We start from the raw sequence: 26,359 nt of genomic DNA, 5'->3' as shown, positions 1-26,359 counted from the left end.
ACCATTCTGCTCAGATGCCCCCTGGAAGGAAGTACAGGAGGGGCATTTTATTTCAACCACAGTAGAATAATTCAAATAAGCGATTCCACACACTGGTAATGTAAAGACCTGCCCACAGAGCCTTGGGGAAAGGGGTCTGCCTCAAACAGGAGCCTCAGCATCTTGAGTCACTGACAGCAGGAGATTCGACTGCACACGAAGGGCAAGGATTCTGACATCGGACTGTGTTTTTGGTCTGGATTTTATGACGTTGGGTGAATTTACTAAAAAACTCTAAACCTCAGTTTTCTGGCCTCTAAAACGAGGTATCTCTACAGGGACTGATTTAACTGGTCAAAACCCACTTTCCTCTCCTCCTGGCACACAGCTAGACCCTATTACACAGCTTCCCTTGCAATCAGGTGTGGTCGTGACTAAGTATTGGCCAATAGCATGTAGGAAGAAGCAGTAGGTACCACTTCCAGGCCTGACTCATACACCCTCCTTTGCCAACCTCCGCTATCTCCCCTTCCCAGTCGGCTGGCAGGATGCTGAGCCCCAGGGTGACTTTGGAAGATCAGTGTTGAGCACCCAGCCTCCATTGGCTGGAATCCTGATTACCTGCCTGCAGCAGAGAGCTCCTGTCTTGGGTCAATTTCCCTTGAAGCCTGAGACAGGGATTTGGAGAGAAGGTGATTCCCTGCAGAAGGGATCTCAGAGCACAGGGAAAAGCAGGCTAGAGCAGAGAGAGGACATAAGCCAGAATGAGGTCTCAGCAGGGAACTGGCCTGGGCCTGCGGGCACAGGAGGTTCTGAAGCACGAATCCCATCGCAGAGCTGGCCCTGTCGTGGGGGATGAGGGCGGTGTGACCTTTGCACCTGTCATCACCTGACAACTGCCACCAGTACCCAAGGAGATGGGGGGGTATAAACTCCCAGGCAAGGAAGCCTCAGTTCCCCTCCCCGACCATTCACAAAATTCAGTTTTCTGGAAAAGGGGGCAGCTGAAGGCCATCCTCATTCCACGCAGCAGCTGGGGACCAGCAGCAAGTGAGGTGCCAGAAGCATCCACTGCCCAGCCCTCCTTACCTCCCCATCCCCGTCTCCCATTGGGAATTCTTCTGGATTTCATGTGAGCAACTAATTAACTTTTTTCTTTGCTAAGCCACTGAAATTCCTGGGTCTGTATGCATCACAATAATGAACATAAGAAAACCTCCCTCTTGAGGAGTTCCCGTCATGGAGCAGTGGAAGAGAATCTGACTAGGAACCATGAGGTTGCCGGTTCGATCCCTGGCCTCGCTCAGGGGGTTAAGGATCCAGCATTGCCATGAGCTGTGGTGTAGGCTGCAGACGCGGCTCGGATCTGGCATTGCTGTGGCTTTGGTGTAGGCCAGCAGCTGTAGCTCCGATTCAACCCCCAGAGCCTACAAACCTCCATATGCCATGGGTGCGGCCCTAAAAAGACAAAAAAAACCCTACCTCTTGGAGTTGTGTGCTGACTGAACGAGATGCTCTTTGATGGTGGTAATGTTAACGCAGATACATGCATATGTCCCATTTCATCAAGTATACACATTAAAGAGGTGCAGCTCTTTTTTGGCTATTATACTGCCAATAAAGCTACAAAAAAAATCTTTTGAAGAGTAAATGATCAGAATAGAATTACAATTCATTAAAACTCTAAAATTTTTTAAACCACCCATGGAAAGAGGTACCACATGCCTAGGAAAATAGACCCCCCCAAAAACCAAGATGGTAACATGGTCTAATAAAAGTATTGCTTTTTAAGAAAAAGGAAATAAGTTATTTGAGCACTTCCCTCTCCCAAAAAAAGAAATGCCGCACTCAGATTGTTTAGCACACAGTATGTGCTTGAGGACTGGTAGCCTTTAATTGCAATTATTACTGATGGTAGGTGATAGAGGTGCAGAAATATCCGCTCTGCTCTGCTCTGCTCTGCAGGGCCTCTTGCAGAGAGGCAGAAGATAGATGGAGATAGAGATGATGACAGAAGTACCAGAAGGGCTGTGTCTGCAACAGGTGCTAGGGAGCTCACACCTGAACCTACCTGGGGATGGAGGAAAATGCTTCAAGGTGGAAGTGAAGTTCAAGTTGACTTCTCAAGGCTGAGCAGGTGCTCTCAGGCAGACGAAGGGGAGAAATGCAGAAAAGCTGTGCATTTACAATAAGGTTGGGCACCGTATCTACAGTAAGGTTCCTTCCAGGTTCCAGAGGCTCCTGTATGTATTTATGCGAGTATTCAAGTTACCTGTTGCATCGCTGACCTCCTGAGTTGAAGGCCCACCTGCCACTTGGCTGTATGGCCCGGGACAGATAATGAAGCTCTCCCACCTGGGGGGTCTGCCGTTCTCATGGAGGAATGATGACAGTTACCTCCTAGGCTTGGGGTGAGAGTCTGACTTCAGGACTGCGCAGCCCAATACCTGATCATAGTTGATGCTGGATTCGGGTTAGCCCTTCCTCCTTCCCTGCATCCCCTCTCCATCCTCCCCAGGACCATCTTCCCAGAGTACCAGCCTCAGGACCCTCTTAGCAGGGACCAAAAGCTCCCAACCCCCAGCCTCCTTAAACCATAGCCATTTCACCCCAACCAGAGCCTGAGCTACTTGCTGTGGGCCAGGCACTCCCCATCAGTACCCCTACTGTTCCCCCACCATCCTCTTTTCCTCTTCTGCTCCCCGCCCCTGCCTGCCCCATCCTTTGAGGAAGTATTTATGGGTCCAGTTCTAAGTGGGTTCTAGTCCTCTGAGGGTCTGCCTTATCTTTAGCAGTCCTCCAGCCTCCCGCAGGCCTCTCCCGAGGTCCTGGGCTGGTCTTTTCAACAGAAACAGGGACCTGCCTGGATACAAATAAAATTTGCCCTCTGGGTCCCTTTTACCTAAATATCTGTAGCTCCCAGCCAGCAAGTCCAACAGCCCAGCCCTCTCTCCGCAAACTTGTTTCTCCTTCCGTACTCCACAAGCCCTTTCTTTCCCTATTTTTGGTTCACTGCCAGGAACAATCACTTCCCTTTCCCTATAAACCAGCAGGGACAAGTGCCCCTTTCCAAATACAGAGATGCTGGGGCGGGAGGGGCTGCCAAACTATATTAGGCAATTCAGCTCAGCCACTCTCCTGCAGGACAAGGAAGACACACACACACACAGATGTTACGCATATGCACACACAAGAGAGAGCTTATGGTTGGTGGGGGCGAGGGGGAGAGGGACGGATGGGGAGTTTGTGGTTGGTAGATGCCAGCTATGACATTTGGAATGGATAAGCAATGAGGTCCTTCTGTACAGCACAGGGGACTACATCCAATCACTTGGGATAGAGCATGATGGAAAATAGTACGGGGAAAAATATATATATATGCATGACTGGGTCACTACGCTGTACAGCAGAAATTGGCACAACATTGTAAATCAACTATACTTCAATAAAAATTTTAAAAAGACCTTAAAGATAAAATTTTTATGGAGTTCCCATTGTGGCTCAGCAGTAATGAACCTGACTAGTATCCAGGAGGACACAGGTTCAATCCCTGGCCCCACTCAGTGGGTTAAGGATCCAGCGTTGCTGTGAGCTGCAGTGTAGGTCACCGACAGGGTTTAGATCTGGCATTGCTGTGGCTATGGCGTAGGCAGGCAGCTACAGCTCTGACTCGACCCCTAGCCTGGGAACTGCCATATGCCACGGGTGCAACCCTAAACAAAGAGACAGGGGGAAAAAAAAGATAAAAATTTTGCTAAGAAACCCAAATTTAGGTCTTGAGCCTTATCAGTCACCCCACCCCTGGCCATGGCTAAAAGCAGGGAGCTGAGATCTGACTTTACTGAACCCCAAATATAGGAGCCAAACAGTGCTGCTCCCTATAGAACCTGTGAGGAAGCCCAGGCTTGGGAGTGCACGCCAGACTTGGGTTCAAACTCCTTGGTGAAGTCGCTCAACTTCTCTGAGCCTCACTTTCCTCATCTGCAAAATGGGAAACAAGGAGCAATGCTTAACATCTCCAAGACTTCCTTTTAGGGGCATGAAAATGCTCAGGATGGAGGTGGTGGCTGGACAACACTGTGAATGTGCTAAATGTCACCAGATTGTCTGCTTTAAAAGGGTTTATTCTTTTATGGGAATTTCCCCTCAATTTTTAAAAAAATCAGGTTTCACTCTTTCTTGGTCCAGGTTGACGTGAAATTAGTCTTAAAAACCACAGTGCCAGGCAGGAGCCTTGAGCACTGGTAGATCCTTCAGTTTCCAGCAAAAAAACCCAAGACAGTCTCTACCTTGTGGAGTTCATGGCCAGTCACGGTGCTCCTAGATTCTAGAGCTAGCTTCTCTGGGCGCACAGCTTGTGCTAAACAACTGCAATTGCTGTGCAACACTTTCAAAATCTCTGAGCACGCATTTCAGTCTTTTTTTTTTTTTTTTTTTTTTTTTTTTTGTCTTTTTAGGGCTGCACACACCGTTTATGGAGTTCCCAGGCTAAGGGTTGAATCAGAGCTGCAGCTGCCAACCTACACCACAGTCACAGCAACACCAGATCGAGATCAGAGTTACATCTGCCACCTACCCCAAAGCTCACGGCAATGCCAGATCCTTAACCCACTGCATGAGGCCAGGGATCGAACCTGCAACCTCATAGATACTAGTCAGATTCGTTTCTGCTGATGGGAACTCCACCATTTCAGTCTTTAACAAGGAAGTTTATAAAAATCTAAGGCCCAGGCTGCATCCTCAAACGAAGTAAATCAGACTTTCTTGGCAGTAAAATACAGGCATTCTGCTCCAGGGCATACGTACTCAAGAATGGCACTGCCACATTTCCAAGCCCTGGAAATTCCCCAAGATCATCCATGGGGCTCAATCCCATGTGTGACATTAAAAGAAGAGGGCAGCGGACAGTCCTGGACCAGAAAGAGATATAAAGAGAAAAGCTTGGGTTTTGATGACTGTCTTGAGGTCAAATCTTGCCACTTACTAAATTGTATATTCTTGGCCTTGTCCCTTAACCCCTCTAAAGCTCTGGATTCTTATGTTTAAAATGGAGATAGTAAGAACTAGTGTGCATAAAGCAACAGATATTAACATCTGGCAGAGTTTCTGGACCACGATAGGAGCAATCAAAAGCCCTTCTTCTTGCTTATCCTTTCTAAATGGATAAGCAATGAAATCCTATTGTACAGCACAGGGAAGTACATCCAATCTCTTGGGGTAGAACATGATGGAAGGCAATATGAGGAAAATAATATATATGGCTGGGCCACTTTCCTGTACAGCAGAAATTGGCACAACATTGTAGATCGACTATACTTTAACAAATGAAAAACAAACCAAAAAAAAAAGTCCTTCTCTTTCCCTTCCTCTTGGAATTTGCAAAAAGTTTAAATCTAGTTGCAGACACCAAAACTGTACCTTCTATAAATGGCTCCTTGGTTCTGGAAAAGGGTTAATTATTTAGCTTAGATTCTTGAACACATGTTCACTAGATTAGGGGCAATTCTGGAAATCTACTCCTGAGTGATTAAAATAGGGTAGGGACAGAGTGGGTTGATTTGGCTACGGCTTCTAGCCGCTTGGTGGTAATTTGACAAGGTTAACACAAGCTGCAGCACAGAGATCTGGCCCCGTGCCAGGCTATACAAGCCACTGGGGTTCTGAGTATTGAGCTCCTTGGCAGAATCCTGGTCTTCCTGCCAAGACAGAGAAACGGGTTCTAAGTGGCTCGCTCTTTCCGAGGGAGCCCCGGGGTCCCCGATCTTGACCATCCAATGTCTTCTGTTGTCCCTGTGAACTTGAAGCAGGACAACTCCTCTGGGAAACCAGAAGCCAGAACCCACTAGCCTGGGAAGGGAAGAAATGAGACTTTCCAAATAGTTCCAGGGCTGACTCTGCATTTTGCCTTTCCCATGAGCACCCTGTGGAACCCCGCTGCCAAAAAAAAAAAAAACAAACAAACAAACAAACAAACAAATAAACAAAAAAAACCCTCAAACCAAAAGCCCTTTCCTTTGCACTTTCCACCTGTCCATCCTTCTCATAGCAGTTTTCAAATAATCCTATTCCCGTCCTCTTACGAGGTTGTAAAGGCAGAGGAGTCTTTACTGCCTTTTCCCCGTCTCTTTTCCTTGGTGCCCAGTCAGATGTTCATCCATTCGTTTATTCAGTAAGTATTTATAGGGCACCTGCTATGTGCCAGGCACAGCCCTTTACCCCCTATGCATGCTTAGACACTAACACACAGAAGATGACCCACCAGGTAATTGTCGAAATGAGTTACACTTATTTAGAACACAGCCACACTAATGAAGTGGTGGACAGATAATATGTTAGCAAAATTCCTATGGGCCGTGATGGTCTCATGTGTCCTGAGCAAAATGTGTGATCCCATAGGGACACTCGCCTCAGCACGTTACATCTTCATCTTGAAAAGAATTGTAAAACTCACCTGGTCCACTGGATTCCAAATCTGGATGCCCCAGTGATTCCTTTTTTTTTTTTTTTAAGGGCCACACCTGCGGCCTACAGAAGTTCCCAGGCTAGGGGTTGAATCAGAGCAACATCTGGGACCTACGCTGCAGCTTTGTCGACACCGGATCCCTAACCCACCGAGTGAGGCCGTAGACCGAACCCACATCCTCACAGACACCCTGTCAGGTTCTTAACCTGCTGAACCACAATGGGAACTCCCCCCAGTGATTCTGATGTACCTCCAGGGTTGAAAAACACTCATCTAGTCCAACCTCTCAGCCAAAAACCATGTCTCTGATGTGGCTCCCTATGGCCTTTTTTATAAAACACCCAACTGCCTCGCTCTGGTCTATAAGTACCCTAAGTGCCCTCCCTGACCTGGCCCCTGCCTGCCTTCATCCCCCACTGTTCTGTCCCTTCACACCCTGTGCCACCCACCCTGGCCCCTCTCCAGCCCTGCCTTTGCAACTGCAGTAACTACTGGTCCTTCTGATCACTTGAACTTGCCTCAAAACTTATCTTCTCACTGATACCTCCTCTGACCCTGTGATATAAGGTGAGATCCATGCCACACACACATGCTCACATAAATACACACATGCACACCCAACCACACACAGAGTTGTTCTCAAGCATCCCCTTCTTCCATTGCTTGTCACACCCATCACTGACGGCAACTATCTATTCGTTTACTTATTTCTTTGACTCTCTCCACCATGAGAATGGAAACTGCATGAGAGCAAGAATCTTGCATGTCTTCTCCACCAATGCATCCACAGACCAACCCCACAGAAGATGCTGAATAAGTACTAGTTACATAAATGGATCCATCAACAAATCATTCCTTGAACTGGTGGAAGGGCATCCTTGAGCCCCTCCTTGCACACGCCTAGTGGGGAGGGAAGCATCTGTCTCCCACCCAAGGTAATCTCATTACCTGGTTGACTAGCTGGGATTGTTAGGAAAGTTTTCCCAACACCAAGCTGACACCTGCCTCCCTCTCACCTCCCACCACTGGCCCCACTTTGACTCCCTGTAGCTGGTCCTCCTGCCACATGACAATCCTTCCACTATTTGAAGACTGTTAAGTTTCCTCGAAGCATGCTATTGTCCAGGTGAATGGCTTCCGGGAGATGTCGTCAAGAAACACGGCCGTGTTTATCTTTGATGACTGTGCCTATAAAACACTTCAGCTTCCTGAATTGGTAAACAGCCTGTGTTTTTGTTTTCCACAACAGCTGCCAACACACTGCCAGAGTGGGGCCTGCACTTACATTTTCCCATCTTCTAGTTGTCCCTGGTAAGAGCCCAGCTGTCCCCTTTAGAGGACACTGGGAAATATGCCTTCCAAATATTGGAAATTTGGCTGTGCCAATTTCTTTTTTTTTTTTTTTTTTTTTTTTTTTTTTTTTTTGGTCTTTTCTAGGGCCGCACCCACGGCATATGGAGGTTCCCAGGCTAGGGGTCCAGTCGGAGCTGTAGACACCGGCCTACACCACAGCCACAGCAATGCCAGATCCGAGCCACGTCTGCGACCTACAACACAGCTCAGGGCAACACCAGATCCTTAACCCACTGAGCGAGGCCAGGGATCAAACCCCCAACTTCATGGTTCTTCGTTGGATTTGTTAACCACTGAGCCACGACGGGAACTCCTGGCCAATTTCTATGAGAGGTTTTGGAGGCCTCTAAAACAAAGAGAGAGGTCCCTACAGGAGCCCCCTGCACTGTAGGTGTAATACAAGGAGCGTGAGATTTGTCTTCCTTCAAATTCTATCTTATGACTGGGTCACCTTGCTGTACAGTAGAAAGTTGATAGAACACTGTAAACCAGCTAGAATGGAAAAAATAAAAATCATTCCCCCAAAATTCTGTCTTTATCATCGCCACCAGCCTTCCTCCGTCATCCTTCCCCAGGCAGAGTATACACCCCACCGCGCCCCCATCCATCTGCAATTTTTATGCAAGTCGGGAGCTGCATTTTCTTTACAGCACATGTCTCTATTTCTCTATTTAGTCTCTTGTTTACTGTCTGTTCCCTTAACTAGAATAAAAGCTCTGTGAGAACAGGGACCTCTCCTGTCTTCTGGGGCATATACCGCCAGCTCTGAAACAGTGCTTGGCTCAAGGTCAGTGCTTACTAAGCAACAGGAGAATGAATGAAAGAATGAGTAAGGGATTAGGAGACCTTAGACACATCACCTATCTTCTCTGTGCCTCGCTGTCCTCTTCTGTAGCACAGGCAGAGGGGACCATAATTCCCTCTTCCCCGGGCTGCTGTAAGGATCCACACAGTGGAAGTATGTCCCCAGCGGAAGCTCATCCAACGTTCATGGTTATTGTGCCAAACGCTTCCACAGGGCTGGCCCTACAAGCAGAAAACGCCAGTGGCTGCCCCTTGAGTGTGATTTGAAGAGTCTGATTGCCCAGAAAGCTTCTCCTCTATTGTTGTATTGTTTGAAAACCCCACCATTAGACATTCCTTTCTGTAAGGGCATCGTGTTTCCATTAAAACAGAAATTCTCACCTCGATTTGAAGATGGGAGGGTTGAGATAATGTAGGCGAAGAGAGCTTTCTTCCTCTTCATCTCTGCTTCCTTCCTTTCAGCCCCTGAGCCTTGCTAACTTTCCCAGCACTTCAGATGCAGGAGCCTGGATTAATTTCACTGCCAACTATTCTCTAAATGGAGGGGTGACCTTCATTATCAGCAATCTATCTTTCCAGCCTGGCTTAGGACTTCGGAGGCATTTTCCATCTGGCTCTCAGGCCCTCACAGCACACATTCCGTGGGGAGCGGGACCTCGCCATGCATGGGTTTCCTGTCGTGGTCCTGCCAAGAGGAAACTGGGCTCCAAAGATGAGACTCAAGGCAAGACTCTGGCCCAGACGGGTCAGGCAGGATTATCACTGTCTGGAAGCAGAGGCGGGGGATCCCCTGTGCCTTTAGCAGTGGCGGGAAGAGGTCAATGTGGGAGAAGCATTATACCAACTCCCCAGACGCCTACACTCCATCCAACTCGACCGCCTGTCCTTCCTTCCCCCACGTTCCCACCTTGGTGAGGTCCGACCAAGTGAAATTCAGTCACTTTTTTTGTTTGTTTGTTTGCTTTTTAGGGCTGCACCCATGGCATATGGTAGTTCCCAGACTAGGAGTCGAATCGGAGCTACAGCTGCCGGCCTGCGCCACAGACATAGCAACACCAGATCCAAGCTATATCTGCAACCTACACCACAGCTCAGGGCAACGCCAGACCCCCGACCCACTGAGCAAGGCCAGGGATTGAAACTGCATCCTCATGGACTCGACGGGAACTCCCTCTGGTCATTTATTTAACAAGCAGGAGTCCGGCTTCTGCTTTGAGCTGGGAGCTCATGTGATGGCCATCCTCTAAGACCTCAGAGTCAAGGAAGAGAAACAGCAAGCAGGATGCGGAGTGATGCAGCTACATCTGGGGCGTTTAGGGTCTCAGAGGAGGAAAATTGAGGAAGGTCATGCAGTGAGATCTCAGAAGGTCTGGGAATTCTTGTGACAGGAGGGGGTGACCTAGGTCTTAAAGAGAAAGTATGAGTTAACCCAGGACAAAGGAGAAGAGGGGCACCATAACCCCTGGGAATAGAACGTGCAAAATGAGAACAGGGCATCTCCAGGGAGGCAAAGGAGATGGGTTTGGCTGGAGAGAAAGGTGAGTGGGAGGTGTCAGCCAAGAAAGTCCAGGAAAAACAAATGGGGTCGGATGAGGAAAACCGAGAAGGGTATGCTGAGGGACTTGGGCTTGAGTCATAAAGACTCATCTCCCCCAGATCCTAAAAAGGGAGCCATTGGAAGGAACTTAAAAGGGATCGATGCTGTGTTTAGATAAATTCCTGAAGCTGTAGTTTGGAGGATGGGTTCTTGCAGAGGAGGTTTGATGGAAGAGTGGAGAACAGAGAAGCAGCTCTGGTAAAAGCCACATTAAGTGATGCTGACACCTGGAATAAGGCAGTGGCAGCTAAGGGAAAGGGAAGGACCTTCGTTAACAGCAGATTTGGATCCTTATCTTGGCATGGTCCTGGGCAAGGCAACCAGCTTTCAACTCAGTCACTCTATCTGGGAAAAGCAGATAATAATAACCAGCTTGCCAGGTTGTGAGGACATGTGCCACAAATGTCAAATGTCCGGTACAGAGTTGGGCACACGAGAGGTCCTCAACACACAATAGCTTCTATGTTTATCCCTTAATGTGGAGGAATACATGAGGATGCTGCTTCTGCTAATCATCTCATTGGCAACATCAAGTTCAGCGGTTATGGGCTGCCCAATGTTGCGTAAGATTCAGAACATCGAATCTCCTTCTCGTCAAGGGTGGGCAATTTATACATAATGGCATTGACTTAATAAGGAGAAAAACAATAAGAACTTGAACAACCATCAGCCCACAGGTATTCAATGGATGCCTTCTGCCTGTCTAGCCCTGCACCAGAAACCCCGGAGATACAAAGAGGAATACAACAAAATGTTGGATGCCGCTCTTGACCTCAACAAGTTTCCCTTCTGGTTGGGGACATAAATTAGAAACCTAAGAAGTCATTGAAGAACAATACCTCTTTTCATTCTTATCTTAGACTCTTTTATAGCTTTTGTCCCCAGTAACCTTGCCCTCCTTCCTGAAACTCACTTCACCCTTAATTTTCAGGGCACCACTCTCTACACTAATGCATTTTTTTCCATTCTCTTTTTCCTGGTTCTTCTTCCATGAGTCTTTAACTGTTGGTGTTCCCCAGGGTTCCTTTATTTATTTATTTATTTTGTCGTTTTAGGGCCACACCCACAGCATATGGAGGTTCCCAGGCTTGGGGTTGAATCAGAGCTGTAGCTGCTGGCCTACATCACAGCCACAGCCACACCAGATCCAAGCCTCATCTGCCACCTACACCACAGCTCACGGCAACACTGGATCCTTAACTCACTAAGCAGGGCCAGGGATTGAACCTGCATCCTCAGGGATGCTAATCAGATTCATTTCCATGGAGCCACATCGGGAACTCCTCCCCAGGATTCTTCAGTCCTCTTCTCTTCTCACTGTACACAGCTCCCTAACTACAACTCCATATCCACGGGCATTTGCCTGGACCTCCATACTGAGGTTAGACTGGAACTGCTACCTCCCAGGCAACTATGCTTGGGTGCCCTACCCACAACGCAGTCATAACATCTCCAAGGCTGAACCCATCGTTTTTCCCTCTAAACTCTTCTTCCTTCAGGCCATACCCAGGTTCGTGACTTCGCTGTCCATTTAGCTGCCCAAGTTCTCCTAACCAACTGGTAGATAGCACACTGGTTAAAACACAAGTGCTAGAACAGATTTAGATCTAGTTTAGATCCCAGCTCTCCTAATTTGCTCTGTGACCTGCAAGTTAGTCAATATCTATGTGCTCAATTTTCTTACCTATAAAATGACTAATTAGGGACCTAACTTTTAGAGTTGTTGGGAGGGTGAAGTGAGTTTATATCTATGTAAATTGCATCAAACAATGTCTGGCACACAGTGAGTGATATGTAAGTTTTGCAACTATTATTTATTATCTTAGATTCCTCCTACTCCCTCAAGGCTCTGCCAATGACTGGCTCTCAACACTAGCAAATTCATGCTGTTTATTTATTTTTGCCTTTTTAGGGCCGCACCCATGGCATATGGACCTTCCCAGGCTAGGGGTCAAATTGAAGCTGCAGCCGCCAGCCTACGCCGCAGCCACAGCAACATGGGGTCCGAGCTGCATCTGCTCACGGCAACACTGGATTGTTAACCCCCGATTGAAGCCAAGGATCGAACCCACTTCATCATGGATACTAGTCAGGTTCAATACTGCTGAGCCATGGTGGGAGCTCTAAATGCATCTTGTTTAGATTCTTGCTTCTGCCTTCTAGTTGCTGCTGTCTGTGCCCAGGCCTTCATTATCTGTGACAGAAGTTGTTGAAGCAGCTGCACCTACTCCACACCTGCTCAAGTGAAGGTCCCTAGGGGCTGAGGCCCAGGTATCATCTAAGTGGTGCTCATGAAAGTATTTCCAAGAACTTCTGACTCTCAGATTCTGTGGTTCTAGAACCCTGGTGTCCAATCCAGGTCTGCACGGGGTAGCATAGGGTCAGATAAGACCCCTTCACCTCCCCACCCCCACCCCCAATTCCACTCCCCTGTCAGCTTTCTTCCTACTTTGCTTTCCTTTCCTCAGTCCTTCCTTCTTCCCTGGTCCCTTTCAATCTAAAGACTGGAAGAAAAAAGAAAGCAGTCTGGTCTTTTGACTCCCCCTTGCTCTCCTCCAGGAACCCCTCCTTCTGGATTGATAAGGATGAGAACATTCAAGCAAGAGATAAGACCTCAGCTCCCCAGCGCCTATCCCTCCACTCCCTCTGGCTGAGCTTTGAAGTTCCCCAAACCCTGCCTCTGTAACCTGATTGTGTTATCTTCGCAGCCAAGGTGAGAGAGAATGACTTTATGGCTTCCTGTAAGTAGCCTTCCCCAAGCCATGATTTCTTATAATGGGAGCGAGAGGAAGTGAGGGATGAGGATTGGGGCGGGGGGGGGTTGGGGGGGGATCAGCGGCTTCCCAGTGATCAGAGCACTGTTTGACACAAGGTGGGGGTCCGATCCAGGTTGAGAGGATGGAAAGGAGAGGCACATAGTAGGTACTCAATTTGAGTTTAGGGCAGCGGTTTGCAACCAGTTGTGCTCTCGCTCTTCAGAGGACATTTGGCAACGTCTGGAGACATTTCTGATTATTACAGCTTAGGGGGTGGGTGCCACTGGCATCTGGTGGCTAGAAGCCAAAGGAGTCTTCTAAACATCCCACCATATGCAGGACCACACTTCTCATCAAAGATTTCTCTGGCTCAAAATTAAATAGAGCTGAGGTTCAGAAACCCTGCTTTAGAGAAGGAAGGGGGAAAAAGGGAAGGAGAGAAAGATTCTTCTACTAATACAAAGGGTAACATGGCATTTTTGTTCCGCTGCTTTTTAATCTTCAAGTATCTGCAATCCTAAGAGGTCCCAAAACACACTCTGAATTTAAAGAGGATACAGGAAAAAGAGAGATCTATGTATATCCTGTTCAACAAGAGCTGATATACTTGTACAGAAAGGGACACACGTTCTTGGTGCCCAGAGACCTCATTCCATTCTGGCTCTGCTCCCCCTTAACCAGCCCCATTTGGGCAAGTTGCCTCTGCTGGCTTTTCTGCAAAAGGAAGGAGAGGGGCTTAGGGCTTGCTAGAGGATGCTGAGCTCTCCAGCTCCAGGGCAGGGGAAGTGCTGCTGGCAGCAAGAGCCAGAGGACCCCCAAGCAGGTCAGACGGGTAGGCTGGAGAGCATACAAGGGGTTGAGGAGCAGAGGCACCTGGGCTGGACCCAGGACAGGTGAGGGTAGACACCACTTGATAAAGCGAGAAGGGAAAAAAGGCTTTAAGGAGAGAGAACCTCACCAATGAAGATGTGGAGTGGAGATGAACTATGCATTGAGCTCACTACAGTTGTTCAAATATGCCGACTCTTCCCCCTTAAGAAGAACAAGTTCATAGACGAGGCTAAATGGACAAGGACCTGAGTCAGCTCACTGGACAGCCATCATATTTACACACAGCTGCTTTCCAAGTTTAGTAACGCCTCCAGATAGGGAGGCTGGGAGCGAACTCCAGGACCATGGACTCCAGGGATCTGCCAGCTTTCCAGGTGTGAAAACCCCCTTTTTTAATATAATGTGTAATTTGCTCATAATTTCACTCTTATTTATATTGTCAGTTTGTTGGCACATTATGACCATTTTTTTCCAAATCCTGTAAAGTATAGATGAATTTTTAGTCTTGTTATCCTTTTTTTTTTTTTTCATCTTTTGTCCTTTTTTAGGGCTGCACCCGCAGCATATGGAGGGTCCCAGGCTAGGGGTCTAATCGGAGCTGTGGCTGCCGGCCTACACCACAGCCACAGCAACGCCAAAACCGAGCTGGGTCTGTGACCTACACCACAGCTCACGGCAACACTGGATCCTTAACCCACTGAGCGAGGCCAGGGATTGACCCCACAACCTCATGGTTTCTAGTCGGATTCGTTTCTACTGCGCCACGACAGGAACTCTTTTTTTTTTTTTTTTTTTTTAATGGACCATAGTTTTACACAAGTTTAAGGTTCACAGCAAAATTAAGAGGAAGGTCCAGGGATTTCTCATATACCCCCTGCCCCCACACATACTCAGCCTCCCTTATTTTCAGTGTCTCCCACCAGAGTGGTACCTTTGTTATAATCAGGTGCATTGGCATATCATTATCATCCAGAATCCATAGTTTACATTAGGGTTCACTCTTGGTATTGTGCATTCTATGGATTTGGACAAATGTATAATGAATCACATATACCCACCCTCATAGTATCTTATAGAGTAAGTTTTTTTAATTTTTTTTTCTTTGTAGGGCCATACCTGTGGCATATGAAAGTTCCCAGGCTAAGGGTCAAATCAGAGCTGCAGCTTCCAGCCTACACCACAGCCATAGAAACACGGGATCTGAGCCTCATCTGCAACCTTCACCGCAGCTTGCGGCAACACGGGAGACCAGGGATCAACCTCCATCCTCACAGAGACTATGTCGGGTTCTTTACCCACTGAGTCACAATGGGAACTCCTCTTATAGAGTAGGTTCATTGCCCTAAGGCTCCTCTGTGCTTTGCCTCTTCAGCCTTCACTACCTCCAACCCCTGGCAAACACTGATCTTTTTCTTGTCTCCACAGCTTTGCTTATTTGAGAAATGTCATCTAGTGGGAATCTTATACCATGTAGCCTCTTCAGAATGGCTTCTTTCACTTTGTGATAATCACTTGTTTCCTCCATGTTTCTTCAGAGCTGGGTAGGATATCTCTTTTCAGCACAGAGTAATATTCCATCATCTGGGTGTACCACAGTTTATTTATCCATTCACCTGCTTACTAAAGGATATCACAGCTGCTTCCAGTTTTGGCAGTCATGAATAAAGTGGCTGTAAACATCCATGTGCAGGTTTTTGTGTGGACCTAAGTTTCCATCCATGTACTTTGGAGTCATGAAAAGAGGGGAAAATGAGGGGAGTAATTCTCTATCTCTCTTCTTCAAACCAGCCAAGTTGGAGGCATGGAGGTGCAGGATAGAGATTGGGGGATGAATGAGGGGCAAATGCAATATTGAGAGAAAAAAAATTCAGATTTTCTCCTTTTCTTCCTTAAAGACTTCTCAGTTTGGGTAACTATATCTAACTGCTTAACAAATATCCCCAAAATGTCAGTGCTTTGGCACGAGAGTTTATTTCTCCAGGGAAACAATTCAGTGCAAGAATTCAGTGGGCAGCCACTGATGCTGTGATTCAGGACCCCAGGTTCTTTCCATCTTGTGGCTCCATAGTCTTCACCCCATCCCCCAAGCCCCACCCCCATGCAGAGTCTTCAAGTCAAGGGTGCCCAACATGCAAATGAGAGAATGAGAAGGATTGCATGGAAGGTTTGTATGGGCCAGGAATGGGAGTGGCACACATCACTTGGCTAGAATTAAACACCTGACCACACCCAACTGCCCAGACCCTGGGACATGTGACTTAGCTGTGTACAAATAAAGAGAAAGTGCATTGCCATGAGGATGTAGCAGGTTCTGTCACAAGGGCTTCTTGTTCTGTACAGGGTCCTTGATTTTCACAGTGGTTCAGTGAGAGTCTGGCAAATGCTCTAAGTGGCCTTGAGAGGAGGCCCGCCTGGCTTAGCTAAGATTCTATCCAGTAGTTAGAGGTCAGGGTTGGATTCCATAGGCAGGAACTGGGAGCCAAAGGAACAACAAATCCAGAGGGTATGGGTTGGGGGAAAGCTGAAATTGGAATCCCCAAAAGGCCAGAGTCCAGAGGCAGGAGTTGAAGTTGAGCTACAAAGACTCAAAGTCAAAAAACAGGAAGAAGATGAAGAAGGCTACTAGTCTAGAGAAGAAATAAGATCCATTCAGAGGGAAAGGGGGAGAAGAATTCAAGCACAATTAACCCAGGCCCTAGTAGAGGTTCCTAAACCATCATTAGCCAATGGCTGTACAGTGTGGACACGGGTCAGACTGGCTCAAAAATCTAGGAACAAGAACTTTCCAGAAGAGTGAGAAAAAAAAGAACACAGTTGACTGTTATGGGCTGAATTGTATCTTCCTCCCAAATTCGTACGTTGAGGTCCTAGCCACCCATCCCTCAGAGTGTGACCTTATTTGGGTAGAGGGTTATCGTACATGGATTAGTTAATTTAAGATGAGATCATATTGGAGTAGGGTGGGTCCCTAGCACAATGGGACTAGTGTCCTTAAAAAAAGGGAGGGGAAATTTGAACTCAGACACACCCGCAGGAAGAATGCCATGTAAAGATGGAGGCAGAGATGAAAGTGAGGCTTCTATAAGCAAAGGAATGCCAATCTTTGCCAACAAACCTCCAAAAGCTAGGAGAGAGGCACGGGACTGATTCTCCTCAACAACCCTCAGAAGGAACCAAGCCTGGAAGCACCTTGATCTTGGATTTTTAGCCTCCAGACCTGTGAAAAAAGACTGTTCTGTTGCATGAGCCACCCAGTTTACAGTACTTTGTTCCAGCAGTGCCAGCGAACAAATGCCCTATGATGCTGCAGAGGCAGCATCAAGGGGTAGCAGAGAAGGTGAGTTCTAGGCATCCTGTGACAGTGAGGGATGAAAGAATGCTAGGAAAGAGCCAAACCAGTGCTACAGCCAGCCACTGACTATGTTTGTTATACCCTGTTTTGTATAAATTTGGCTCCGTAATAAATGTGTGCTGGCTGGATGTGCATGGCAATACAGGATGTGAGGGAAAGAACACAGCTGGTTCTGTGACATCACAGTCCCAGGTGCATCCCCATTGAAGGAAAAATGGCATATTCATAAAAGTTATCATCTGGGCCCCTGAGTCAGCAATGGTTAGCAGGAGGACCAGTAACAAATACAAAGCAGGGCTAAATGAGTGGAAGGGAAGTTCAGAGGAGAGAGAGTTGGCCATGACCAAGGCTGAAGGAAACAGGAATTGACCTGGGTTGAATTGAAGGTTGTTGAGTTCATTTAGGAAAGCAGAGAAGGGAGAGAGAAAATTGCAGGCAGCTTAAAATAGGGCCGTTCACTGCTCTTTGGTACTCCTGCCACATCTGGTGCAACTTCCTCCTCCATCTCTCTTGTAACTGTAACCCGAATGCTGAATAAGCTGGCTTCATGGGGTATAAGTGGAAAGCAACTTCACCATGCTGGCACTGCCCCTTTACAACGTATTTAGCTGGGCAAGGCAATCCCTGTCCTAAGAGGAAAACTTATATAACCCAATGCGTTTTCTCATCTCTCTTGCTTCATAAAGGTTGACGTCGATTTATGTCACCATAGTCTTCATCCGGATACTGGAACGTCTGTTCATACAATAATCATCATTCCAAATTTGATTCCAAGTTAAATCGTCGCTCCTTCCCTAGGTGATGCTTATGCTAGATAGGAAGGGGCTTTTCTTCCATCAACTTGCTAAGTGGTTTTGTTCCTTCCCCAACACCCCTCCTCCCATCCACCCACGCGGAATCAGAGAAAGGAGAGAAGGAAAAGTGAGAGGTACATGAATGTTCTCGCTGGTATTGCTGTAAGCTGGCTTCACGCTGTTGGAGTATAGCAGATATATAAGCTGACTTGTTTTCTCTTTCCCTTTTATTTTATTTTTATTTTATAGTCACACCCATGGGATATGGAAGTTCCCAGTCTAGGGACTTAATCTGAGCTGCAGCTGTGACCTATGCCACAGCTGCAGTAGCGGTAGTGCTGGATCCTTTAACCCACTGTGCTGGGCTGGGGATCAAACCCACACCTCTGCAGCAACCCGAGCCGCTGCAGATTCTTAACCCACTGCACCACGATGGGAACTACAAAGCTGACTTGTTTTCTTAAGGGGTGCTTTTGCGGGTCCTTTGGGGACCCCTTCCCAGTTGCTGAGGATTTCTGGCGCACAGTTCCCTTGATGCAGAGGATGGGCTGCGTTAGTTCCAGCTGATGGGTTAGTTTGTCCACATGTTCCAAGAATGTGGCCACAGCTCCAGTCAGCTGCCCACATTCATCTCTAGGCAGCCCTCTGGAACAGAGCCAGATACAGTCTTACCCCAGCTTTCTTGCACACGGATCCCTGTCTGGTCCATGGAAAGGGTCCTGCACCCTTATCCATGACAAATTCCCAGAGGACAGGCTGCCCAGTGCAGCCACCTCTTCACTCATCATCCATCAGTAGCTGGCCAGCCTATCTCTCACCCCTTAAATGTCCCAGGTGGGAGCCAGACTCGGGTCCAATGCAACTGCTAACTTCCAACCAACCTCCTGGTGGTCCTGCTGAGACCCCTCTCCATAGACATGAGGTAAGAGAAAGCACACTGCCCCCTATTGCTTCAGAGTCTCATAGAGCTCAGCACACAAGCTGCTTCTGCCAAGAAGTTCTATTGTCACTAAATCATCTCTTCTCCCAATGCTTTCATATCCTGATGTGGGTCAGGGGCTTAAGAGACAGCGAACTAACCCCTGACCACATAATTTCGACAGGTTTTTCTGGGTAGCCCATCTCAGAGCACATTATGAGGTATCGTAGTCTATTACCTTAGGATCTCAGCCAAACGTCCACGTTAATATCCTTTTCCATAACTCCTTATTCTTCTGTAAACTCCCCAGGAGCAAAGTCCCAATCTTTTCATCTTTGTAGCCCAATTCCAGACACAGTGTTCATGATTCTTTGGATGAATGCATGAACAAAAGAACTGATGGACTGGAGAATTCTACAAAGCATGCTGTCAAACATTAGGACATCAACCTGGCTAGAGTAGAGAGTTTGTTTAAGGGAAGACCAGGAGCTAAGTTAGGAAGAGAAACTCAAAAATATTTGGAGCATAAAAAACTAGATTGGAGACTGAGGAGCAGAGTTGAAAAAGCATAGCCTTCAGGAACAAATGGATGTAGGTGGACACAGCTCTGCCATTTAGGTTAACTATGGACTAGGTTCTTAATCTCTGTGCCTCTCAGCCTTCTCATTGTAAAATAAATACCATCACTCCTATCTAGTCATGTTGATAGGACGTTTCATGGAAACAGCCGATATAAAGCACCTGCTACAGGGCTTATCACAGTAAATGATTGACGTATGGTCATAACAACGATTTAAAAAGCACCTTTGCGTGCACGCTCTGGGTCAGAGACTGTGTCAAATGCTTTAGAGGCATTATTTCATTTAATCCTTATACAAAGCCCACAAGACTGGGAGCAAGGTTGCCTGGCTTTAGCACCAGAAATTGAAGTTAAGTGCCTTGCTGAAAGTCACAAAGCTAGTGAGAGGCAGACCTAGGAGTGAGAGGCACGTCTCTCTTTCTGCAGAGCCTGCTGTCTGTTAGTCTGACATCCTCATGCATCTTTAATGAAGGATCATTGCATTTCTTCCATTTAGAGATGCTAGGAAACAGATGAGAAATGGTGCCAGATCTCAAGGAGCAAATGCGCTTCAGCCCCATGCTAAAAGCAATTATGAATTCTCTTTTCTTGTTGAAAAACAAATCAGTGATGTTGGGACCAAAATATTTGTTGAAAAGCTCTAAGGAAGTGGCGAAATATTAGTATGACTGGACCACACCCTGTGAATATTGGCCCCTGGAGAGGGTCAGGTGAGTAAATGGATGAAAATGCTTGGAAACTGATGGTCTATCAGGTGCTTTAAAAGAGCACTTTTTTTTTTTCTGTCTTTTTGCCGTTTCTAGGGCCGCTCCCGCAGCATATGGAGGTTCCCAGGCTAGGGGTTGAATCGGAGCCATAGCCACCGGCCTACGCCAGAGCCACAGCAACGCGGGGATCCAAGCCGCGTCTGCAACCTACACCACAGCTCACAGCAATGCCAGATCCTTAACCCACTGAGCAAGGCCAGGGATCAAACCCACAACCTCATGGTTCCTAGTCGGATTCGTTAACCACTGAGCCATGATGGGAACTCCCAACAGAGCACTTTTATAGATGAGTCAACTTAATCCTTATCACAACCCCTCAGAGTGAATATTTCATCATCAGTAGATAAAGATATGGAAAACAAGACACAGAGGCATCAAATGACTTGCCCAAGGTCACACAGCTAGCCGTGGTAGAACAGAAATTTGAATTCAAGTCTATACAATTCCTAGGTCCTTGTTCGTAACCATTATGCTATACTACGCATATTAGAGTGTTGACAGCTACCCTGGAAGCCAAGATGACGATATGAATAGAGTGGGTGAACAGCAATCAAAAAAGAGAAAAGATCCTGGGTTCTGGAAGCACACTGCCCCAGCTCCATTCCTCTTATCTAAGTGGCCTTCGGCAAGTTACTTCATGTTTCTGTCCCTTTGTTTTCTCATCCATAAAATGGGAAGAATAATACAAAGTCCTTCCTACAGTTATTGTAAGGAATCTGAGTTAATGGAATACAAAGCACTTAGAACAGTATATGGCACTTGGGAAGTGCTATTTTAGCTACTATTGGTATGGAGATGGGGGGTGCCAAACTAAGTGTTTGAGACTCTTTCTGAGTGTCAAGACTCTTGGTTCTCACTAGGATCTTCTTCAAGGAGCCACGATGATTTGGAAGACAGTAATATTGGCTTACCTACAGTAAGGTTTGGTAACTACATGGATTTCCTTTTCCTAATAGGGTTTCAAACTGGGAATGTTCTCAGCATAACGAACAAAGCTTTTGAGATCTCCTATGATATGCTAGTAGCAACAGGAAGAGCAGTGATCTGGACAATTGTTGCAGGTGGTAGATCCACGTCAGATGCAGAGATGCACATCCAGAGGTCTATCAATGGACCCATGTGACTCTCATCTACGGGCCTGGCCAGGACTTTGAACTAGCCATCACTTTTCTAATTCAGAAAAAGGTAAAGAAGGCACGCTTATATCCAGATAAAACTTTCATTCAAAAAGATACATGTACCCCTATGTTCATGGCAGCACTATTCATGATAGCCAAGTCATGGAAACAACCTAAATGTCCACTGACAGATGAATAGATAAAGAAGATGTTTTATATATAATATATGAACCTGACTGGCATTCATGAGGACGCAGGTTCGATGCCTGGCCTCATTCAATGGGTTAAGGGTCCAGCGTTGCCGTGAGCTGCGGTGTAGGTCACAGATGCGGCTTGGAACCTGTGTTGCTGTGTCCCTGGCTTAGGCTGGCAGCTACAGCTCCAGATTCGACCCCTAGCCTGGGAACCTCCATATGCCATGGGTGTGGCCCTAAAAAGACAAAAGAAAAGAAAAAAAAAGATTTCTGTGTTCACTTCCGTGGAGTAATGACACAGAGGAAAATAGTAACAAACCAGTTGCTTTCAGGACAGAAGACAGGATCTCAAAATCATGTCACATCTGGCCTAGTTGACAGGCTGAGATGTCTTTTCCTTGGAGAACTGAATCTGAAAGGGACCAGGCCAGCTATCTTCAATATTTAAAGGGTTGTCATGAGAACAAGGGATTCAATTAGTGCTCCGCGGCTCCTGATACAGAGTTAGGATAAAAAAAAAAAAAAATAGAAGTGGGAGTTCCTGCTGTGGCTCAGTGGAGATGAATCTGAATAGTGTCCATGAGGACACAGGTTCGATCCCTGGCCTCACTCAGTGGGTTAAGGATCCGGCGTTGCTGTGAGCTGTGGTGTAGGTTGCAGACGTGGCTTGGATCCCAGGCAGCTGTGGCTGTGGTATAGGCCGGCAGCTGTAGCTCCGATTAAACCCCTAACCTGGGAACTTCCATGTGCCTCGGGTGCAGCCCTAAAAGACAAAAAAAAAAAAAAAAAAAGTAGAAGTGACAGGGTAGGAGACTGCAACCCAAAATATAAGAATAAAAAGAAATGAGCTGCTAAAAATCATAAGGGTTGGGCATCCTGGTGGTGGCAACGTATTTGGAGATTTTTTTTGGATCTGCTGAGCCACTGTAAAGAGTTACACTAGGTAACCTCTCAGGATGCATTCAAATCTAAGACCCATCATCCTTCGACATGGTGCCATGGGCTTTTATCAGCAGGCAGCAATAATAACTATCAGAATTTGCAAGTTTTAGGTCCCTCTCAAACATTACCTAAAACAATACTCCGTAAACATGGACTGTTGCTAAAAGGGATCTTTTCATTGATTAACTTATTTTACTCCAACAGATTCCCTTTGCAGACCTGCTATGTTCCCATCTAGCTGCAGAGGATACAGCTATTTTTAAAAAAAGCAATGTCTGCCTCAGAGGGTTTATAATACAGTGGCTAGAGATAGGTAATAAATGCATATGTCAGGTTCTGTCAACCTCTATGAAAAAAATAAAACTATGAAAAGACACAGAGGAAACTTAAATGCATATTACTGAGTGAAAGAAGCCAGTCTGAAAAAAGCTGCAAACTGGGTGATTCCAACGATACACCTGTCATTCTGGAGGAAGCAAAACTTTGGAGACACTAAAGAGGTTAGCTAGCAGTTGCCAGAGGCTGGAGGGAGAGAAAGAGGAGGCGTAGATCCCTATGCGTCATCCTCAGCCTCAGTCTCATCCTCATTCTTTTTTTTTTTTTTTTTTTTTTTTTTGGTCTTTTTAGGGCCACACCTCCAAGAAAGAATGGAGGATGAGACTGAGGATGAGGATGCTGAAATGGTGACTGGAATTAACAATGTAGAGGCCACTGGAGATCTTGATAGAAAAGCTGGGTTTGGTGGAGTCATGTGACCAGGTTATGCTTGGAATGAGTTAAGAGGGACAGGGAAGAGAAGAAATGGTGACAGCAAGTCTAGACAACTCTTTTGAGACTTTTTCCATATAGGGTTTCTAGGGAAACTCGGTGGTTGCTGGTAGGTGTCCAAAATCTAGGACAAACTTCAGTGTATTTTGATACTATTTCCCAAAGACAATAGTGTAGAAAAGAAATATTAATTTCTTAGGGCTAGAAATGCTCTACTGATTGATCCATGCTGACTATTTAATTATCTAGGGATCTACACTAATGAGACACTTCCCTGGATGTGGCACACTGGACAGCCCATGGTTACAAAGACCAAAGAGCTCACGTTACAAGTGTCCCATGCAAAGGTAAGCATGACACCAATTGTCTACAATATTCCAAAAGAGGAAGGGAGGAGCCCAACTGTTTTTTGATGGAGCAAACATATAGGACAAGGAAAATATCAAGATGAAAATTCTGAAAATCTTACCCAAACCTTGTTTTAAAAGAAATACTCTCCTCATCAAATTCCAGGCCTAAATTAGGCAAAGATTAGAATCAGTGAATCTAAAAATGTCATTGAAATTTACATCCACTAACTCCTTTAAGTCCTACAATAAGACATACAATGTAGATAACTATTGCCCCTTATCTACTGCTGTGTAACAAACAGTATCTCCCAAATGTAGCAATAAGAGGACAGCTATTTTATTACACAAACAGAATCTGTGGGGTCAGGACACACAGAGCACAGTGTGAGATGGCTTGTCTCTGCTCTGTGATGTCTGTGGCCTCAGCTGGGAAGACTCGAATGGCTGGGGGCAACTCAGAGAGCTGGGGGCTGCAATCATTGGCAGGCTTATTCATTTGCATGACTGGTTCCTTGGCTGGGATGACTTGAAGGCTGTTGTCTGGGGGCCTCTCCAAACTGGCATGCTCATCATTCTCATGGATTTCTTAGACACATCTCAGAGCTCCAGGAACAAAAGTTCCAGCAAATGAGACAGAAACTGCATGGCCTTTTATGACTTCATCTCAGAAGTCACCAGGTCACTTCTGTTGCACTATATTGGTCAAATCAATCACCACCACCCCCCAAAAAAGGTAGGGTGGTAGTTTCCTGGCACAGAGGAAATGAATCTGACTAGTGTCCATGAGGACACAGGTTCGATCCCTGGCCTTGCTCAGCAAGTTGAGGATCCGGTGTTGCCATGAGCTGTGGTGTTGGTCACAGACTCAGCTCAGATTCCATGTTGCTGTGGCTGTGGTTTGGGCCAGCAGCTGTAGCTCTGATTCAGCCCCTAGCTCTGATTCACATGGGACCTTCTATGTGCTGTGGGCACAGCTCTAAAAGGCAAAAAAAAAAAAAAAAAAAAAAAAAAATCAGTCACCCAATTCATCCAAATTCAACTCATTCATTTCAACCAAATTCCCCCCAAAATTCAAGGGGATGTACATTTTGGATATAGGAAAATAAAGCCCCTCAAAGAAATAAATAACTTCCCTTTGCTAGGTCTACTTTAGTCAGTCTTTCTAAGAGCCTCTTGTTCTAGCTCTACCTGCTCAGATCATTTCCTGAGACCCTCCACCTCCTTGTTCCTCCCCTGCATCAAGCATCAAGCCCTCCTCTCTCCAGCTCAAGCCCTAGGCCCCAGCCATGCCCAAATTCTTATGGCTTCCCAGTAAATCATGTTTCCTTGAGCCTCTGTCACCTTTACCTAAATGCATTACCCTCTATTCTTCCTTGTTTTTCTGGCTCAAATGAGGTATAGCCTTTCATAGTGAGCTGAATCGTGCCCCTCAAAGAGTTCAGCCCCTAAGCCATGGAATCTGTGAAGTTGTTACCTTGTATGGTAAAAAAATTTTGCAAATGTGATTAAATGAAAGATTTGGAGATGAAGCAATTATCCTGAATTATTTGTGTGGACCCCTCGATGCCATGACAAGTCTCCTTGGATGAGAGACAGGAGGAGGGCAGACACACAGAGGGAAGAAGAGGCCACGTGACCACAGGGGCAGAGATTGGAGCTATGTGCTGCAAGTCGAAAAATGAAAAACTGAACCCAGCAGCCACCAGAAGCCAGAAGAGAAAAGGAGATATCCATCCCTAGAGCCTGTGGAAGGAGGATGGCCCTGAAGACCCCTTGATTTCGGCTCAGTACAATTGATCTCCAGCTTCTGCCCTCCCAAACCCTGAGAAAATACTACTTCTGTTGTTTTAAGCCAGCATGTTTGTGCCGATTCATTACAACCACCACAAGAAACCAACACACCTTCTCTAGAAAGCCTGCCCTCACCGCATTTTCCTCCATGACTTGGCTAGGGAATCCCAGCCGTAACCTGTGCTTCCTTTCAGAAGAACCCTTCTACAAGGAGATGTAAAACCACCTGCTGCCACGGGACAGCCAGGGGCACCCATGGTTAAAGTAAAGGGGTGGAGACCAGCACAAACCAAAGGCCACCTATCTCTGGGAAGCACCAGGAAAAAGCTAAGAACAGAAGAGAAAGATGGGCAAAGAAAAAGAAAACCTACTTCAAAGATGCGCAAGAGGCCACTAGGCATATGAGGAGGTGTTCAAACTCATTAGTAATCAGGAAAAAATAAAATAAGATGAGAGGTCAAGGAAGTTGGGAAACACTAAGATTTGGTGGACTTCGGGATTCTGGAATGTCCACACACTACTGGTGGGAGTGAAAGGCTGCAGCTGTTCTGGAGAGTGAAATCAGATACATATGAACCACAGGACCCAGCCCTCCCACTCCCGGATGTGTTCCCCCAAAGAATTCCTCCCACAGGTCCGCTGGGAGGACATGGATTCCTTTGATTATCACAGCAGGTGGCAGAGAATGGCCATCCTTGGAGGAGGAAATACGACTACACAGGGGACACTGACCTCAGAGTATCAGCAGCAATTAGAAGCTATGACCCATATATTTATAGAGATCTTAACACCCCAGGCTGAGTCCAAAGAGTAAGACACAGAATGAGATCTATGAAATAACACTGTGTAAATTAAACTCTTGCATACAAAGCACTCTATATCATACCAGAACACCTACAAGCAGAAAGATAAATGTCAAATACATTAGAAGGTTGCTTACGGGAAGAGAAGCATGGGCATCAAAAGGGGAAGTAAATAAAAACATAAATAGATGCAAAGAT

General features: G+C 46.5%; 1 long non-coding RNA gene across 2 annotated transcripts in view; it reads right to left on the bottom strand.

Moving 5' to 3' along the window:
- The window catches only part of LOC110260224, a 41,479-nt gene extending 32,406 nt beyond the window's left edge, over positions 1 to 9,073 (bottom strand). For both annotated transcript variants that reach the window (XR_002343104.1, XR_002343103.1), the window contains exon 1: positions 8,981 to 9,073. This is a non-coding gene — a long non-coding RNA (uncharacterized LOC110260224). The remainder of the gene's footprint in view (positions 1 to 8,980) is intronic.

Source organism: Sus scrofa, chromosome 4, assembly GCF_000003025.6.
Source record: "Sus scrofa isolate TJ Tabasco breed Duroc chromosome 4, Sscrofa11.1, whole genome shotgun sequence".
Taxonomy (NCBI): domain Eukaryota; kingdom Metazoa; phylum Chordata; class Mammalia; order Artiodactyla; family Suidae; genus Sus; species Sus scrofa.
The sequence above is the reverse complement of the archived record's forward strand: the minus strand, read 5'-3'. Positions and strand labels throughout refer to the sequence as shown.